The sequence below is a fragment of the Macaca mulatta genome, chromosome 13 (genome assembly GCF_049350105.2).
Source record: "Macaca mulatta isolate MMU2019108-1 chromosome 13, T2T-MMU8v2.0, whole genome shotgun sequence".
Lineage (NCBI taxonomy): Eukaryota > Metazoa > Chordata > Mammalia > Primates > Cercopithecidae > Macaca > Macaca mulatta.
Window position 1 is genome coordinate 76,901,984 of NC_133418.1, and position 15,594 is coordinate 76,917,577.

Genomic DNA, 15,594 nt, shown 5'->3' on the forward strand with positions numbered 1-15,594 from the left:
AGGGGAATCGGGGTGGTCTGTGGTGTTGGCCGGGGAACTTGTTTCCCCCGCCCCCCCGTCCCTGGTCACGGGGTAGGGGGAGCAGCGTCTCCTCTCCCAAGCCCACAATGTTTGCTGCGCAGTTTGCCTTTAGTTACAGAACCCCTGGGAAGGACCCGTTAAATCAAGACCTTTAAATAAATAAATATAGAATCCATCGGCCATTTCCAGCCCCCTCCCTCGTGTGCAGTGCAGTTACCCTTCCGCTCTATCGACACCCCCTTGCCTGTCCTCCCCTAGCGACCCCCCATGCCGCGGTGCTGCTCTCGGTCTCCTAGTGGGGTTTGAACGCCCCTTCCTTAGAACTGGCCCCTTGGGATATTGTGTGTGTGTGCGTGTGTGTGTGTGCGCGCGCGCGCGCGCATGTGTGTGTGTTATGTCCAAGGCCTAGTGAAATGTGTCATTTGGACCCAACTGTGCAGCACTGTCTGGTAACCACCATTGTCTGAGGGCTGAGGCTCCCCGGGATTGAAATCCTGCTTTAGCAAAAATAATGTTCAGTTCTACTTGGATGATATGGTTATTTTGGGAGGTTTATGAGGTGGGGTGTTGCACCTTGGTCTCCAAACAACCATTCTCTTTATTAATTAGCTGTTCGCAGTAGTGGTGGAGGTCAGAACCGTATTTATGTGTACGGTTGTTGTTTTAAGGAGGAGAATTGTTAGGAGACATTTTGCGTGTTTTAGTTGATGGATTAAGGTTAATTTTACATGCGTTGGTTGTCACACCTCCATTGATTAAAGAGATTGAGATTAAATGTTTTTTTAAGTTAGACATTATTTCCTTAAAAACGGTTTCATTGTTGTACTTGATCAAAATATTTAACAAATTGAGGAGGGAGATGTTAATCGGAAAATAGTTTAAAAGGCTTTCTCACCAGTGTTAAAGATAGTCTTAGAGAAAGCAGTTTGCTATATGTTGCTTGAAAGAATGTGATGTTTCAAGACAGAGATCTTGTGCAACATAATTGGCAAATGTGTTTTGTTTCTTTGATACATTTGCCATTTTGGGGGTAAATTTTAAAAATCTGTAGTCTCGTTATTTCCTTTCACGTATGTATATCAGTGTGTTTCTGATGTTCCATTCAAATCATGTTCGTCTTCTTCCAGAATTGGCGCTATATGTAGTACAGTTGACAAATATTTTTGAGAAAATAGTGACACTCGTTTGAAATTCTAGCATTTAATATTAAGGATTCCATTGCTACAGTAAGCTTTTTCAAGATGCGGTTAATAATATTAGCATTGGATCAAAACGTGTCAGGCAAACTTATTTTAGTCCCATTGTGTATTTTAAAATGTTTACTGTGAATTTTCATTTCAAGATTTGTGTGTAATTTCGAACTTAATTGATGTAATTTTCTTTTGAACACTTTTATTCATATGTTCAAAATTATTAGCTACTGAGGTCTATTTCCATTTCTATTTGAAGTAAAGTGACTTGGTTGTCGGCGGTCACATGCCAGAGTGTCAGTTTTCTTCTCACTGATGTCCATAAACTGTCAAAAATATTCTTGAATCCAAATTTCAGATGTACCCAACCAAATGGTAAATGAAATTCACTGTAGAATTGTTGCTTCTCTGCAGCTAGTAGAAACCGTTCTGGAGATTCTGTGTTGGCACAGAGGGGAAAAGAACTTTAGGGAAAATAGTATGAGTCTTAAAGAGGGCACATAAATAGCCTTAAAATGAATACATTAAGTTGCATTCGTAAACTAAAATAATAAAGATGTTGCCAGCCACATGTAAAAATATGTTATTCTTTGAAAAACTGACATTTTAATTACATTTTTTTAAATGTCCGATTCATATAATGAAGAGAAGTTAGCTAAGAATACTCTATTTCGAAAGTTTTATGGAGTAGGCAAAGTGTCACTTTGTAGTTTGGAAAGAAAGGAGGGATTTTGTTGTTGCTAGTTTAAGAATATGCGAGTTTAATTATTACAAGATAATTAAAGAACTAAAGCTAAGAGTGTATGTGTGGTATTTTTGTTATTATTTGTTTTTTTACCTTTTACTAACTCTTAATGGATATGTAACGTTTGCTTTAGGATCTTGGATAGAGTTACTTAATAGTGGATCAGACAACTTTCCAGATAGGCAATCAAAATGAGACTCACTGGTTTAAGACAAACTAGTTCAGACTGTATAAGATGCATCTTTATATAAAACAAAATGATTTTATATACAGTCTGAACTAGTTTGTCTTAAACCAGTGAGTCTCATTTTGATTCCCTATCTGGAAAGTTGTCTGATCCACTATTAAGTAACTCTATCCAAGATCCTAAAGCAAACGTTACATATCCATTAAGAGTTAGTAAAAGGTAAAAAAACAAATAATAACAAAATTTGTTTAGTGGTAATAAAATAGTTACAGTATAATATGTTTTCAGGCAAAAAGTCTGTCAGAGTGGTCTTTAGCTGCTTCTTTGCCCACAGGTTAATTGGTATAAAAACTTCTTTGACACTGCTTTTAAATATATTTACATAACACACGTGTGTATATGTGTATGTGTGTGTGTATATTTGTGTATATATGTGTTTGTGCATACATTATGTGTGTGTGTGTCTATACGCTTTGTCTTATCTATAATGGCCAGTGTTTGAAGAAGAAAAAAACTAGACCCTATAGATTAAAATCTTAGGATTTTTCAAAGCTTTCCATGAGGGAGCATTTCTTACATCCCATGTAAGGAAATATTGGCCTGGATATTTCATGGAATGTTGTTTTCACTCATTATCTGAAATGATCAGCTATCCTAAGACTAAATACTAGCCTCATCATTAGCTTTTTTAATTTCTTAAATTCCTGAGATTGGGATTTCATGTACCACATTAAGCTAGTAGAATTGTGTTTTACAGGCCCGGAGCAGTGGCTCACGCCTGTAATCCCAGCACTGGGAGGTTGAGGCAGGCGAATCACGAGGTTAGGAATTCAAGACCAGGCTGGCCAACATAGTGAAACCTCGTCTTTACTAAAAATACAAAAATGAGCCGGGCATGGTGGCACACGCCTGTAATCCCAGCTACTCAGGAGGCTGAGGCAGGAGAATCGCTTGAACCTGGGAGGCTGAGGTTGCAGTGAGCTGAGATCACACTATTGCACTCCAGCCCAGGTAACAGTGCGAGATTCTCTCTCTCTCTCACACACACACACACACACACAGAAAAATTATTGTATTTCACCCAGTGACATTTTGGTAATATGGTCCATGATTAAATGAAACAGTAGTGTGGGATTGGATTTTTGATATTTGTTTTGCTTTAAAATTCTAAAAGGAGTTGGCTTTTGCAACCTGTTCGGATTAATTTTATTGTCTTTATTGTAGGAATTTTGTAAAAATATTTTGTAATATTTTTAGACGTATGGGGAAAGCTTGCAAGTCTACAGAAGTGCTGTGTGTTCTCATCACTAATTTTTAGTTGTTAAAATTAATTACTTTGGGCCAGGCGCGGTGGCTCACGCCTGTAATCCCAGCACTTTGGGAGGCTGAGGCAGGCAGATCACAAGGTCAGGAGATTGAGACCATCCTGGCTAACACAGTGAAACTCTATCTCTATTAAAAATACAAAAAATTGGCCAGGTGTGGTGGCGGCCGCCTGTAGTCCCAGCTACTCAGGAGTCTGAGGCAGGAGAATGGCATGAACCCGGGAGGCGGAGCTTGCAGACAGCCGAGATCGTGCCACTGCACTCCAGCCTGGGCGACAGAGCTGGGCGACTGAGCCAGACTCCATCTCAGAAAAAATAAAATTAAAAAAATATAATTGGCCGGGCGCGGTGGCTCAAGCCTGTAATCCCAGCACTTTGGGGGGCCGAGACGGGCGGATCACGAGGTCAGGAGATCGAGACCATCCTGGCTAACCCGGTGAAACCCCGTCTCTACTAAAAAATACAAAAAAATAGCCGGGCGAGGTGGCGGGTGCCTGTAGTCCCAGCTACTCGGGAGGCTGAGGCAGGAGAATGGCGTAAACCCGGGAGGCGGAGCTTGCAGTGAGCCGAGATCCGGCCACTGCACTCCAGTCTCGGCGACAGAGCAAGACTCCGTCTCAAAAAAAAAAAAAAAAAAAAAAATTACTTCGAACTGAGATTGCACCACTGCACTCCAACCTGGGTGATAGAATGAGACTCCATCTCAAAAAATAAATAGTAAATAAAATACAATTGATTACTTTGAATAGGTAATATTTCCACATAGTTTAAAATTCAAAAGGCCCTTTTGTACACCTGTCTCCAGCTACTAAATTCTCCTACCTGGAATCTAATAACTGTTACTGGTTTCTCATTTATTACCTTTTAATGAAAGATGAATTTGGGTTCTAGAAATAATCTTGACATGGGAGTTTTTGAAAACAGATGTAATTTTTTTTCTAGTTATTGGAAAAGTCACAGGACTGTTTTGAAGTGCTGAAAATTTAATTATGATATTTATAGTTCAAGAAATTTGATGAATGCATTAATAGATTCTGCTATTCATTTCTACTCTGATCTTGTAGAATAAAAACCTAGTCTGTCTAATCCCATATTTCTTACCTATGATAATGGAATTACAGGGTTTTTTAAAAACTGAAATCATTCAGTACATATACTATTACATAAAATATTCCTAGTGGGGAGATATATATTTACTTTTTTCTTGGTACTGTACTAATGAGGAATGAGCTATGTATTTATAATATGCAGAGCAGCCAGGACGCTCCTTGCTGTTGTAGTCAGGAATGCTAGTTATACTTTCTGTGGCATTGTTCTAGCTCGTGATGTTTTACCTTCATGGATCCTCTGCAGTCTTAATAGAGGAGTTCTGGACAAGGAACATGATTTTTCCTGTTTTAGGAAGTAAGTACTGTGGGGTACTACTCTCTCATCTGGTGGCTAACCCTTCCAGATGTATCCCGTGAGAGGAGACAGTGCCACTCAACCTTTTGGGGGCAGGAAGTATGGGAGCTGTAAAAACAGCCTATTTTTTCAAAGTTTGGAACTTACTTGAGGGATAGAAATAGTGTTGCTGTTAGTGTTAAAGTTATGCTGATCAGGCCTAAGAGCTCTCCTTATCCTGCTTTTCTCCCTTTACTGGAAATTCTGAGAAACCCAAGGAAAGACCAACCAGCTTGGAGACCTACTAGTAAGGCAAGGAACCACAAGTAGTTCCTGATCTGTTAGTGAGAACCCCTGGTTTGAGTATTTTCTCAAGTTCCCCCACCGCCATTTGTTTTAACTTTGAAAATAACCAGTCTACAGTAATGAGCTGTTTCAACATGTGGTCTCTTACTGTCCCCCTATTTATCCCTGATATTAAAGTTACTCTTATTTTGTGTCTATCTTGTCCCACTTATCTTTGAAGTATTATTCTGTTGTAGACCTTCCAGTTCACTAATTTATCAGACCTTTGAAATACATTCTTATCTTCCACAGAATTCTAGTATGTGACTTTGTTGGTGAGGTATTCCCCAAATTGCAGTTGCTACCTTCTGAAAATAAAATTATGAAGATACACTATAAAGAATGAGATAGTATAATGTAAAGAGCTCAGAGTTAAAGCTAGCTAGATCTGGGTTCTAATCCTGACTACACATCTGATCAGCTATTTAACATTTGGTGAGTAGTGTTAACCTGTCTGAGCCTTACTTTGTAATCTTTCAAGTGGGGATAACACCTGCCTTATAGAACATTTGTAAGGATGAGAGCTAGTGAAGTACCTAGCACATGATTGGTATTTAATAAATGATAGGTCTTATAAAAAAAAAAAAAGGATTGTATCAGCTGTATATAAAATTAAACCCAATAGATAAAATTCAATCTGTATGACTTGTTATAACCTCAGAGAAACTGATTTGTTTAACCCTTATACCAATTCTATAAGGTAGATTTTATTTATTTTTTAATAAATGAAGAAGTAGAGGCTCAGCTATGCAACAATGAAGATGCATAGTAAGTAGCAAAAAAGAATTTCAGAATTGATTTGTATCACCTAATCTTTCTGTAAACAAGGGAAAATACCAAAATACATTTGGCAGAATGCCTGTATAACTTTCAGGGGATGCAATAACCTGGCCCTTGAAGCAGATCTGTCCCCTACCCTATTCCATCTGTCCTATTGGAGATGGCTACACTAGTCTGATGCTATAGATTGTTCACTTACCTGGTTTCACATTTTTCAAGTAATCTTCTGATTATAATTTTACCTCTCATGTAGATTTGTCTCAAGATGAGACTGTATTGATTGACCAGCGTGTTTTTCCAGTGTGTTGATGAGATCATTAATCACTCATTATACAAAAAAGGGTAGATTTCCCCTGAATTACTCATAAGTTATGAATAAAGGGTATTAACTGGTTTTAGCTCATGGTTATAGGCTGGACTATTTCAGGAGGGGAAAAATGTGAGTTAAATTAGTTTTAGACTTCAGTGGCAATTTTGACTGGTTTGTGGACTAAATATTCTTTTCTCACCGTAGTTTGGTGTGTTTGTTTATATGTGTAGCTTGGAGTTTTTATATATGTTTGTTGAACACAAGAAATGTGCTTAAACTTAATCCTTAGAAAATAGAGAAATGAAACCAACTAACTTCCTTTACATGATTTATTTCAGTTGAAGGCAGATATCAAAAATATTTATTTTACTTTGAAAATGAATGCATTAATTGCATTTAAAACATTTTTAAACACCCCAAATAAGATAGCATGTTAAAGCAAGTGTGAGTTCAATATGTTAATTGCTTGCTCTCGCAGTTTCTAAAAACCCAGTTGTTAAATGTTTTGTTCTTTTTAACAAATGGAAGATCATGGGGCTATGTTCAAAAAGGGGAGAAAATTGTTTTCTTCCATATGGTGACTAAACCTTAAAAAACATTAAGGAATACTTTCACATCTCATGAGAGAAGAGGTGTCATTCATCCTTTTTTGTGTGTGAAGAGAGCTTTTCTATTTTCTCATGCTTAGAAATTATTTGAAGGCTAGAAATGGAGTAAGAATATGTACTTTTAGTTATTTTTCTGATAATAGTAATAATCTCATTTTTGCTGTTTTTCCCTAGTGAACGACACTCCTTTTCCAGATGGTTGAGTTGAACTGGGGCAAAATCTTTGTTGGAAGTTTTTCTTTTTCTTTTCTTTTCCTTTTTTTTTTTTTGGTTTGAGACACAATCTCACCCTGTCACCCAGACTGGAGTGCAATGGTATAATCTTGGCTCACTGCAGCCTCTGCCTCCTGGGTTCAAGTGATTCTCCTGCCTCAGCCTCCTGAGTAGCTGGGATTACAGGTGCACACCACCACGCCTGGCTAATTTTTGCATTTTTAGTAGAGACGGAGTTTCACCATGTTGGCAAGCTGGTCTCAAACTCCTGACGTGAAGTGATTTGCCCGCCTCAGCCTCCCGAAATGTTGGGATTACAAGCGTGAGCCACCTTACCTGACCAGAAGTTTTTCTTTGGTGTGAAATTAACTGGCCACTATGTGGGTTTGACTTTTGATATTGGTGTCTTTGGTACCGTAGTATAACCAACTGACTTGAATCAGTTTAGCCTTTGCTGATTTGCCAACTCTACTTGGGTTTAGATACAGTAATTCTTTTTTATAGCCAAGCATTGATTTTTCTATCTTGCATCCATGGTATATAACATACTGTATATAAGAACATGTGGCTTTATGAGATTCTAACACTTAGGAGGAAAGGGGATGGGGAAGAGGAAGAGCATATAACTATTTTTTATTCCCTTGTTATATTTTGAGATGGACAACATTGGTATGTATGTCACTAGTTATTGTTTCTTCCCACATAATTGATCATAACTTTTTGAAAAAAGAAAAAAACAAGTTTTAAAGAGAATTAGAAGTGAATAAAATTTAACCAATGAAAAGTAGTTTTTCCAGACTTCTATCATAGTAAAGAAGAAAGATCAAAGATTTGTTGAAAGAAATACAAGTTGGAGTAAGGCATTGTATTTTGAAAGCTAGTGTTTTTAGCAAAGTGTTCTTATGGTAAAGGAAATTACGGACTCGCTCACTTTTTTTCATATAAGGTCAACAATACATAAAAGAAGCCACTAAAGTACTTCACAGTTGTGTATGAATGACTGATACTTTCATAATTCTCTGAAAGATATTTGCATTTTTAAGAGACTGATTATGATAATTTGTCAAATTTTGGTATTTTAGGCAAAGTAAAAGGGGGAAGCGAAGTCAAACAATTGGGCTGGGCATGGTGGCTCACACCTGTAATCCTAGCACTTTTTGGGAGGCCGGGTGGGGTGGATTGCTTGAGCCCAGGAGTTTGAGACCAGCCTGGGCAACATGGCGAAACCCTGTCTCTACAAAAAATACAAAATTAGCTGGGGGGTGGTGACCCATGCCTGTAGTCCCAGCTACTCAGGAGGTTGAGGTGAGAGGATCACCTGAGTCCAGGGAGGTCAAGGCTGGAGTGAACTGTGATCAAGCCACTACACTCCATCCTGGGTGACAGTTTTAAGACCCAGACTCAAAAGAAAGAAAGAAAGAAACAATTTGGAGAAAGACTTTTCCAGTAGGAGTGATGCTTCAGAGGCAAATAAGGTATTGGGGAGGGGGAAGGTAGAGCAGGGGGAGAGTAGAGGATTCCTGCAAGAATCACTTAATGTTACATGTTTATTTCTTTTCCTGATCTTTTTCTGACTTTTAAATTTTTCTCTTGAAGTTTTACTTTTTAAAAAATACTCAAAAGACTAATTTTGGGTTGAGGATTGTGAGGGAGAGAAGTAGAGTATGTATGGATCGCTTGCTTTAGCAACAGTTGTTTGAATTAGAAACAGTCTGTAGTTTTTAGAAAATAAATGGCTATATACATTTAAAACTATATAGTTACAGCCGGGCATGGTGGCTCACGCCTGCAATCCCAGCACTTTGGGAGGCCAAGGTGGGTGGATCACGAGGTGAGGAGTTTGAGACCAGCCTGGCCAACATGGTAAAACCCCGTCTCTACTAAAAATACAAAAATTATCCGGGTGTGGTGGCAGGCACCTGTAATCCCAGCTACTCGGGAGGTTGAGGCAGGAGAATCGGCTGAAAACGGAAGGCAGGGGTTGCAGTGAGCCCAGATAGTGCCACTGCACTCCAGCCTGGGTAAAAGAGCGAAACTCTGTCTCAAAAGCAACAATAGATCTATATAGTTATTTAAATTGTGGGAATAATTTCTATTAATCTTCTTTAAGCTTTTAATTGAAATATATAAGTTCACAAATCATCAGTGTACAGCTTACTTTTCATGAAGTAAACACATCTGTGTAACCAAAAACACCTAGAGCAAGGAATAAAACACTACCAGTAACCCAGAAGTGTCCCCCTTGAAGGGCCTTCCTAGACACTACTCCCAACCCCATCTTTCTGATTGCTTGGATTACCTGTACCTGTTTCTGAACTTTATGTAAATGTAACCCCCCAGTATGTACTCCTGTGTGTCTGACAGAATTCTCCCTTAATATTTGTTGTGAGCTTCATCCATATTGTTGCTTGTATCATTAGTTTTTTCATTGTTCATTCTTGTTGCTGTTTAATATTATATTGTATGAGTATACTACAACTGATGGACATAGGATTGTTTTTGTATTTGGCTGTCAGGAGTAGTGCTACTGTGAGCATTCCTTTTTTTTTAAATTTAATTTTTCTGCATTTTTTTCTTTGCATATGTGAGCATTCTTACACACTTGCCACATTCTGTATGAGTTTTATACCTCAGCATATACCATTGCTGATATTTTCTCAAAGACAGAATTTCTATTTACTTTACAAGAAATGGAAACTAAAACAACTTTAAGGCATATGACTATGGCATATCATAGTTATGTTACTAAAATAATCAACTGGTAATTATTTTATTTTAAATATTGGTGTTTTTCTTGAGTCTCTTGGTATCCTTTAACAGTTCAGTCTTGAGGCTTACAGTGTTAACCTTTTCCACAAAATACAGAGGAGGAGACTGTCATGTTCTTTTCCATTTTCATTTTTTGCAGATGGCCATATTTGTTATTAAAACATGCCAGGTTATTGTAAAAACTGTTTTTGTGCTAAAATTTTTTATCCACAGATTTGATTCATTTAAACTTTGGACAAATAAACATTTAATAGTTCTTTTAATTTTAAGTGTTTGCAAATAGACAGTCAAAATCTAAGGAACTTTTTTCCCACTAGTCAGAAAGTTTGTTCACTAACTTGATATCACTTTGATTTCCCACCAAAGATTGTAGGTTGGGTTGCTTTGAGGAGGGGAAGACATCTTTTTTGTATTTAAGAATTTAAAACAGTACTGTGGACTTTAATATGTGATTCTGGGCCTTCATTCCGAAAACTTGCTTCCTTTTGCTGCTGAAGTGGTGATAAGTAATTTTGTTTCTCCACTTAAGTTTGGAACCTGTTTCTTACTCCTTTAAAGCTTATCTCTTTAACTCTTATGAAAATATTTTGCCATTATTTGGACAGTTCTTTCATTTTTAGTTTCCTCGTATTCTTGACTACCCTTTATTGTTTTACAGTAAGCTTATTTTAAAATTGTGAAACTTTCACAGAAAAGTGGGGGCACATTTTGCTTTTAGAGATGTTTTTCTGGTCCTTGACTGCACCTTTCCATTCCTGGTGTATAGGAGGAAGGTGAAAAAGTGCCTTTGCCCAGCATCCTTGATAAGTTCTTCAAGTGAAAGCTTGTACTAAAGTGCTAGTGGTATATAAACTTGTATTCCTCGTGATACAAATATCCCCTGAGAATGACAGATGGGGCTCTGTTCGTCAAGAACTACTTACTTGAAATTGATGATATAGTAGCCTTAGATAGCAAAGGAGGAACATTTCATTATTTCACATTTGCTCTTTCAGCACTTAACCAGTCCAGTGTTAATGCTAACAGTTGATCTTTCTTCCACAAAAAGCAGTGTGGAGGAGACTGCCCTTGTTTTCCATTTTCTTTTTTCAACACATAGCCACATTTGGTAAATGTTGCCATTTACTGAACATTATCCCTAAGTTTGGGGATAAGGAGCCTGAGCTTCAGGGTGACTTTTATGTCTTCCGTTTTTCCAGAGTGGTTTCTTAATCTTATTTCTTTTTTTTTTTTTTTTTTTTGAGACAGAGTCTGGCTCTGTCGCCCAGGCTGGAGTGCAGTGGCCGGATCTCAGCTCACTGCAAGCTCCGCCTCCCGGGTTCCCGCCATTCTCCTGTCTCAGCCTCCCGAGTAGCTGGGACTACAGGCGCCCGCCACCTCGCCCGGCTAGTTTTTTTTGTATTTTTTAGTAGAGACGGGGTTTCACCGGGTTAGCCAGGATGGTCTCGATCTCCTGACCTCGTGATCCGCCCGTCTCGGCCTCCCAAAGTGCTGGGATTATAGGCGTGAGCCACCGCGCCCGGCCTCTTCTTAATCTTATTTCTAAATGAGAGGATTTTTTAATAAGATGACTTCTGAGATGCTCTAAAATTCTTTATCATTTGGGTTGCCAGCGTAAATCAGCAAGGTTTGAATTTGTTAGCTTGTTACCACACAAACGTAGTTCTTGCCCTTGTGGAACTTAAAATTAAGAAACTGAGTTTAAATAAAATTTGAAATTAGTATGAAGTGCAAGTGAGCTTGTTGGTTTTATTTTCATTGTCTTCTGGTTTATTTTTCTTCTAAGAAGTAGAAATCAACTTTTTTATTGAATAGATTCATAATTTATCTCCTGAGCCAGCCCATGTTTTTCTGCCTGATTAAGATACATACATATTTCTAAGGATAGAGATACATAGATCTGTCTATCCTCATATCTCCAGTATGTGTATATATATGCACATACACAATGTTTTATAAACACTGAAGTTTCATTTGTAACCTTAGCCTTAGACTTTTTGCAAGACCAGCAGAGTATGTTAAAAGAATTTTCTGTGAAATGTTAATAAGATGAAGGCTTGTTATGACCCCCAATGTCTGGTATATGTTCTGTCATTTGTTTACTTATTTTATTCATTTTTTTTTTGAGAAAGAGTCTCACTCTGTCATCCAGGCTCAAGTGCAGTGGTGCAACGTTGACTCACTGCAACCTCCACCTCCTGGGTTCAAGCAGTTCTCGTGCCTCAGCCTCCCGAGTAGCTGGGATTACAGGCGCGTGTCACCAAGGCTGGTTCACTTTTTTGTATTTTTAGTAGAGATAGGGTTTCACCATGTGGGCCAGGCTGGCAGTTATTTAGTGAATTACCTTTGGACCACACTTCAAAAGTTGTTACAGCCTAGCGATTATGTTATAGCATTTTAATGTAAGTGACTTAAAAAAAAAAGTCTAGATAAGAAAGTTAACTGCAGAGTTGCGGTAATTAATCTTGTTTTTGTGGTATTAGCTTTTTTCATTATATTCATTGTTTTGGCTGTTATATTCATTGTTTTAGCCGTGTATCTAGAAATTGAAGGTAGGAGGACAGGTTTAAATTATACCTTGCTAGAATCTAAGCACCTCAGTTGCAAAGATAAAATAACACTTTGTTTCCTCATAAGCATGTTTAATCCCACATAGCAAGTAGTAGTTGTAACTCCCAGGATGCCTTTATGAATCTTTCTGATTCTGCATTGCAGCATGTCACAGGAAACCTGTACTCTATTTCTGCATCATGTGAGAACCTTGTAGCTGAAATATCTAGCGTTGAAAAACTGGGCTGGAAGATCTGGATATAGGGAGCTCGACCAGAGTCTGTAAAGTTAAGTCCCTGGTTTTAGGGGGCTAGGAAAGTGTTACGTACCAATCAAAGACATGCGTTAATAACAGATATAATGAAACTGGGAATATATACCCTTTTGGGTGAAATGTCTAAAAATTTTTGGTGAAATGTTAACTAGTGTCTTGGGATGGTGGTGGTGAGTTGATTTTTGTTATTGTTTTACATTTCTTTGCTTTTCAAATACTGCTTATGGAATCTACAGGGAGGGAGTCTTTGTGACATTGTCTTTGGCAGTGATTTCATGGATGTAACACCTAAAGGATAGGCAACAAAAGTAAAAATAGACAAGTGAGACATCAAACTACAAAACTTCTACACAGCAAAGGAAACAGTCAACAAAGTGAAAGGACATCCTATGAAATGGGAGAAAATATTTGCAAACCATATATCTGATAAGGAGTTAATCTCCAAAATATTTAAGGAACTTCGGCAACTTAGTGGCAGAAAAACTAATAACCTATTTGAAAATGAACTAAAAACTTCAATAGACATTCTCCAGAGAAGACGTACAGATGGTAAGCAGGTATATGGAAAAAGCCTCAACATCATTAATCATCAGGGAAATGCAAATAAAAACCACAATGAGGTATCTTCTCACCCCTATTAGGATGACTGTTAAAAAAAAACACAAAAGACAAGTGTTGGTGAAGATAGGGAGAATCTGAACACCTTACACACTGTTGGTAGAAATGCAAAAAGGTGTAACTATTATGGAAAACAGTGTGGAGGTCCTCAAAAAATTAAAAGTAGAACTACCGTATGATCCAGCAATTCCACTTCCAAGTATTTATTCAAAAGAAATGAAATCAGGAACTTGAAGAAATATTAGCACTCCAATGTTTATAATAGCACTATTCACAATAGCCAAGATGTGGAAACAGCCGACAACATGTCCATTGACAGTTGAAGAAATAAAATGTGGCATATAAATACAATGGAATATTATTCGTTCTTAAGGAATTCTGCAATGAAATAAGCCAGTCACAGACAAATATTGCATGATTTCACTTAAATGAAGTTATCAAAAATAGTCAAATTTATAGAATCAAAGAGTCGAATCGTGGTTGCCGGGGCCAAAGGGAGGGGAGGGGGAAATGGGGAGTTACTAGTCAGCAGGCATGAAATTTCAGTTAAGCAGGATGAATAAGTTCCGCTGTACAATATTGTACCTATGGTCAACAGTACTGTATCGTACACTTAAATATTTGTTAAGAAGGCAGTATTCATGTATGAGAATAAAGTAAAACTAAAAAGTAATAATTTGGCAGTGGCTCATGCCTGTAATCCCAGCATGTTGAGAAGCAGAGGCAGGAGGATCGCTTGAGCCCAGGAGTTTGATACTAGTCTGAGCAACATAGGGAGACTCTGTCTCTACAAAAAAATTAAAAAACAAAAATCCCAGTGTGGTGGCACATGCCTGTGGTTCCAACTGCTGAGGAGGCTGAGATAGGAGGATCACTTAAGCTCTAGAGGTCAAGGCTTCAGTTAGTTATGATAGCACCACCGCATTCCAGCCTGAGCAGTAGAGCCAAGACCCTGTCTCAATAATAATAATAATAATTTCTTTTTTTTTTTTAGACGAGGTCTTGCTCTGTCGCCCAGACTGGAGCTCAGTGGCACAGTCTTGGCTCACTGAAACCTCTGCCTCCTGAGTTCAAGCAGTCTCCTGCCTCAGCCTCCCACGTAGTTGGGATTATAGACGCCTGCCACCGTGTCCAGTTAATTTTTTGTATTTTTAGTAGAGATGGGGTTTCGTCATGTTGGCCAGTCTGGTCTCAAACTCCTGACCTCAGGTGATCCACCCACCTCAGTCTCCCAAGTACTGGGATTGCAGGCATGAGCCACTATGCCCTGCCAATAATTTTATAATTCTGGTTGTGATGTGAACTCATACTATATGATTGATGACACAGTCCATATGTAGGGCACTTAAAATTTGAATAAAAGCTAAAATGTTACATATTTTTAATGCTGGAAGTGTGCTTTAAGTGCTTATTAATTTATAGACATTTGTATTTTTATTCACAGCAACTTTAGGATGATAATTGACTGTTATTTCTAGTAAATGAGGATAACTGATAATCAGGAAGTCAGTTCAGAATTAAAATTAGGCCATGCGCTGTGGCTCGTGCGTGCAGTCCTAGCATTTTGGGAGGATGAGGTGAGAGGGTCCCTTAAGACCGGGAGTTCAAGACCAGCCTACCAACATACTGAGATCCTGTCTCTGAAATACATAAATAAATTAAATAAATAAATAAAATTCACCTGGCCTGGGGTGGCATGTACCTGTAGTCCTAGCTACTCAGGAGATTGAGGCAGGAGGATTGTTTGAGCCCAGGAGGTTGATATTTGGGACTCTGAACCAGTGATTCTGTCTTTCCAGGATAAGTTTGTGACTATAGCATAAAATTCCTTTTGCATCAGATAATTTGATTATGGTAGTAAATACGTACAAATATTTTGCTCACATGCCTGCTGAATGATGGAAGATGGAAAATTTAGTGTGCAAATGAACTGGATAATTAGAAAAGAGGAATTTATTGTTGATTGCAACAGGTGGCTATTTTTTCTGAAGGTACCCTAGTGGTGTGGACTCACATCTGTTTAATAATTTTATGTGGGGAATATTTTCTGTTCGTAAAACTTGAGATTACCTGTGAAGAAATTAGTGACTGTCAGTTTATTAAGTGTTGAAACAGATTGCTAAGGGAAATAATTTCATCATTATTGGCTAAAAAAGAAAAAAAACACCTCTTACTTTCTAAGAGGATTTCTAAGAAGAACGTGTTTGGGAATAAATAGGAACCATTTTTTAAAAAATGTAGGACTTTGAAACGTAAATTTAGTTCTTAGATTTTTA

General features: G+C 38.0%; 1 protein-coding gene across 4 annotated transcripts in view; it reads left to right on the top strand.

The window, feature by feature from the left end:
- FBXO11 (F-box protein 11) overlaps nucleotides 1-15,594 on the top strand; it is a 102,707-nt gene that overhangs the window by 1,342 nt on the left and 85,771 nt on the right. The gene's annotated exons all lie outside the window — the stretch shown is intronic.